The sequence below is a fragment of the Canis lupus genome, chromosome X (genome assembly GCF_048164855.1).
Source record: "Canis lupus baileyi chromosome X, mCanLup2.hap1, whole genome shotgun sequence".
Classification (NCBI taxonomy): Eukaryota; Metazoa; Chordata; class Mammalia; order Carnivora; family Canidae; genus Canis; species Canis lupus.
In genome coordinates this window covers 121,374,582-121,379,468 of record NC_132876.1, presented here as the reverse complement: position 1 = coordinate 121,379,468, position 4,887 = coordinate 121,374,582, and the positions used below count along the sequence as shown (strand labels likewise).

The window sequence follows — 4,887 nt, the reverse complement described above, 5'->3', positions numbered from 1 at the left end:
TGCAGTTTCTGTGGTCCGGAATCTTGGCACAGCCTGGCTGGGTCTTCCCATCATAATCATCTGAAGGGTCAATAGGGGAAGGACCCGCTTCCCAGTGTACATGATCACTGGCAGGATTCAATTCTTCACACTTTGTCGGACCGAGGGCCTTGGTTCCTTGGTGAGTGGTGGCCAGAGGTTTCCCTCAATTCCCTCCTTCATGAGCTGCCCAAACACGTCAACCTGCATGGTCAAAGTTTTCAAGTCAAGAAGGCAATAGAAGTAGCATATTACCAAGATGATGTCACATGTGTTTATGACCTAAACACAGAAGTGATGGCTCATGACTTTGCAGTATTCTATGCATTAGAAACAAGTCATTAGGTCCCCTACACACTGAAAGGGAGGCAGTCACACAAAGGCATGAAGTGTCGGGAGGTGAGGATCATTGGGAGCCATTTACAAACAGGAGCATCTCCTAGACCTGCCTCACAGGAGAGACAGGGCATCCCAAGAGATATTCAATGCAGAATGCAGCTTAGCACAATGCTGGAGAGACAACAGTCAATCAAGTAATACTATATGCTGGACCTGTATCCTTTCTTTTTTTTTTTTAAGATTTAATTTATTTATTTGACAGAGAGAGCATAAGCAGGGGGAGAGGCAGAGGAAGAGGGAGAATCAGACTCCCCACTGAGCAGGGAGCCCAATGTGGGGCTCAATCCCACAACCCTGAGATCATGACATGAGCCAAAGGTAGATGCCCAACCTACTGAGCCATCCAGGTGCCCCTCTATTTTATTTTTTATTAGTTTTTCTCAGTGTTACAGGCTGGGTTGTAAGCGAAGTTATAAGAAAATATCTTGGGGGAATTATTTCCAATGCCTGGTTTGTCCTCTCAAATGATAGAATATTCACCATGACGATCAGATTTGCTTACACCTATCTATACATTTTTGGTCATAATAGGATAATACAAATGAAGTAAAGCAAAAAAAAAATTTTTTTTGTCTCTTTAGCTCACAAGAATGATAAATCCCCATTAAACTGTGTATGCTTAGAGATAAATGCCAATAATGGAATTTTGACAAGCATACCTACCATAAAGTGGCTTACTCCAAGTATTTTTAAACTGGAGTCATTACTAGATTTTTAATAAGGCTTCCTGATTATTTCTTAAAAATGGTCACAGTAGAGAACATCGAAATGTTTAATGAGGCAAACAAAAGTCTACAACATAAAGAAAAACACTGTTTATATTTTTAACAGCTTTACTGAGCTGGAATTCACATACCACACAATTCACCAGCATAAAGTGTACCTTTGCTAGTTTTTAGAGTATTCACAGAGTTAGCCATAATCACCATGATCAATTTTAGTCATTTTAACCTACAACCTCTAGACTTTGTGTCCATGTATCAGCATGTTTTTATAGCCCAAATTTGCACTTACTATGTCGTGAACATTTCACATATCCATAAATACTCCCCAGGTTCATGCTTTATAAGAGGTGTGGGGTCATTTAAGGAACAAACAAAACAGAAAACAAAAAAATTTTCTTCCCTTGATGCTTTTGGATGGCTTGCTTTTTGCCAGGCACTTTGTTGAGTGATGGATTATGTCCTTTAACATCCCTGGGAACCTTATGAAATACCATTATTTACAGAGGACTGAGGATCACAGAGAGGGTTATGGCTCTTGGCCATAGTTGTCGATGCAGTAACAAGGTGAGTGGTATTCTCAGTTAAGTGTTCTAACTCCAGTTCCTCAGCATGGGATACTATCATTTGGTTGGCCAAGTCCCTGGTGTTGAAAATTTAATTAGTTTCCAATTTGGCGATATTATAACTGTGTTAGTTGTCTGATGGTGCATTAAAACAGATCCAAAATTTAGCAACTTAAAATAAGCAATAATGTATCTCATAAATTCCGTGGGTCAGGAATCTAGAAACAGCTTAACTGGGTCCCTTGGCTTAAGAATTCTTGCAAGGAGTGACAATTAGGAGCACCTGGGTAGCTCAGTGGTTGAGCATCTGCCTTTGGCTCAGGTCATGATCCTGGGGTCTTGGGATCCAGTCCCACATCAGGCTCCATGCAGGGAGCCTGCTTCTCTCTCCTGCCTGTGTGTCTGCCTCTCTCTCTGTGTTTCTTATGAATACATCAATAAAATTAAAAAAAAAAAAAAGAGTTCTTACAAGGTTACCATTAAATGTCAGCTGGGGGTGGGGTCTCATCTGAAGATTTGACTGTGGAAGGACCCACTTCTAAGCAAGCATTAGGTCCTCGCTGGCTGTTGGCCAGAGATGGCATTTCATTTACATGTGATTTTCTCTGTAGGAGAGCTTCAAAGATTGCAGCTGGCTTCCTCGGAGCAAGAGGAGATATGGAATCTTAATATCAGAAATGACATCTCATTATTTAGCTATATTCTATTTATGAGAAACTGTCACTTGATTCAGCCCACACTGAAGGGAGGGACATGAGGGTATGAATATCATGAGGAAGGGATCACTGGGGAGCCAACTCAGGTGCTGCCTACCACAACGGCTAAAGCATATGGGTAAATAAATAGTTACGTGTACATGTGATTGTTTAAAAATCAAAGCAGCCAGATAGCATCTGTGTATAATTGATGAGTATTGACAAAATGACCGTAGAGGGCATATAGGTTGCCTATCCATTTAATCTCTCCTGTTAATGTCACTCATATTTTTATTTCAGTATCCACATAGCTCACATATCTGGATGGACCATGAACTCGCTTCTGCTGCTGCTAAGGTGTGTCTTAGCTTGGACTAATCAGCACATGGTGGGCATGTGATACAAATGATCCAATAAGAGCTAATCTTGGGACCCCAGCTTATCATGCTCAGACTGAACATCCTCTCACTTATGGAGAGAGCGGTATTTGGTGTGACGGCTGGAATGCTACAGCCATTTTGGCACTATACGGGGGAGTAGCTGAACCCTCATGGCCAACCCCTAGAGAAAGCCAAAGCCAAAGACACCTCAGCAAAAATGGAACAGGAGCTTCTGGCTAAGCCAATCCTGAAAATAGTCCTGCACGTGAATGCAAGTCAGAAACACCACTATACATCATTCTTTTGAAAGCCGGAGTGAATAATTTCTAAATTTATCTTGCCATCCAAAATTGTCTATTCAAAGAATAATGTCCAAAGAAGTGGTGTGTCACAATTCACACATCTAAAACGTGGGGTGTGCTACAGCCAATTATAAAGGCGGGAGAACATGAGAACTCTACCTTGGTCTGGAAAGTCTGGTTAGCATTAATATGCAGTTTGGAATACGAGTTCAATCGCCACCAATTACTTCTTGGGACTCAGACTCTGTGCCCATCAAGGCTTAGGACAGCTGGAAGGAAACATCCAGGATGTTGGAGTGAATTAGCTACTCCCTGAAGTTCCCATAAAGGCTACGAGCAAGAGATAAGGTTATCCATTATGCCTTTGAAATAGAATTCAAAATATCCTGAAAAAAAAAAAAAAGCCAAATTTTCTATCTACCCCTAAGCTATAGTTTATGCAAGAATCATCCTTATCTCCTCTCTTCTGCATATGCTCTGCAGCCAAGGTCAAACATATCTAGAATCTGAGCAGCAATCATCACCTTCTCCACCCAAGCCTGGTCCTAGCCTCCAGCATATCTTACCTAGGTTACCGCAGTCACCTCCCTAACAGGTGTCCCTATATTGACCTGTCACCCTACGGTCTATTGTTAACTCAACAGAATTAATTCAGGTTAGTTCTTTTAAAATTTACATCCAGATTCTCTTTTTGAATTTCTCGAATTGTTTCCCATCTCACTCGAAGTAACAGTTACGTGTCTTACAACGGCCTAGGAAGCCCTACTTCTCATGAGATCCTGACACATTTCTGGTCTAATCTGTAGCTGCTTATTTTATTCATTCTATTCCAGCAATAATATCCCCCATGCTATTCTGTAAACATATTGACTAAATGCTTAGCCCACCATGTGCATCTGAGCTTGGGGTCCTTGTATCTCACGTGCCTTTTCCCAGATATCTGCATGACTCCCCCGTGGGACCTGCCTAGTAAACTGTGCCTTCCCAGGTGTGTTTGGAGGGTTATTTGGGATACGCATCAGTAAATTCCTTATAGTGGCATCCATAAATATTTATAATTATGGGGTCAAGCTATGGTCAAAAGCTACAAAGGTGTCTACTAAAGACGGGAACAGACAGTATTAATCTGTTGCTCCAGAGCATTTTACAATATGCTCATCTGAAATACGAAGCAATATTTCAGGCACACAAAATATACACAGTTCTGTATCAAAGCCCCACTAGCGTTACAAAGTGAGTTGGGAAGTTTTCATCCCTGTTATATTTTTGAAAGCATTCACAAAAGCTAAGGGTATTCTTTTTTTTTTTTTTTTTTTTTTCCTGAAACTTCACTGAGATTCAATCTGTAAAACTCTCTGGGCATGGTGCTTTTTAGAAAGGATAGAGAACCTTTCTGACTGCTGATTCAACACAATGCGCTCCTGGTCACATTACCAAGGTGACCAGGCACTTCTATTTTTAGAACACCACAAGGAGTAAAGAGAGAAAGAGATTCTTTGGGGCTGAAAGAAGTCCTAGGCTACACCTCCTTGAACAATACCACATTTTCAAGATAGTGTGTGACATGCGGCAGTTAACTGTGGGGCACGTGTACTGGAGTTCCAAACTTGGTCTTAACACTTTATTTAACCTTGGGGATAGCTTTTGAATAGCACCTGTCCGTCCTAGTGAAGTCAGTAATCTAGGTGAGAGTTTTCTCAGGGGAAAAAATGGATATATGAATAAAACCACACTTGTCGGTCTACACCTGTTGTCCAACACACACACTATTTTAAATAGCATTTTTACGTTCTTGAGAGCATCCT

The 4,887-nt window shown here is 41.1% G+C and overlaps 1 long non-coding RNA gene across 2 annotated transcripts; it reads left to right on the top strand.

Annotated features, from left to right (window-relative positions):
* Positions 1-358: 358 nt before the first annotated feature.
* Positions 359-3,520, top strand: LOC140627614 (uncharacterized). 2 transcript variants are annotated; one of them, XR_012026271.1, is made up of 2 exons: positions 359-417; positions 2,701-3,520. It is a non-coding gene; the product is annotated as an uncharacterized lncRNA (long non-coding RNA). The 2 variants fall into 2 exon arrangements; XR_012026272.1 differs by having other exon boundaries at positions 370-551.
* Positions 3,521-4,887: the final 1,367 nt, after the last annotated feature.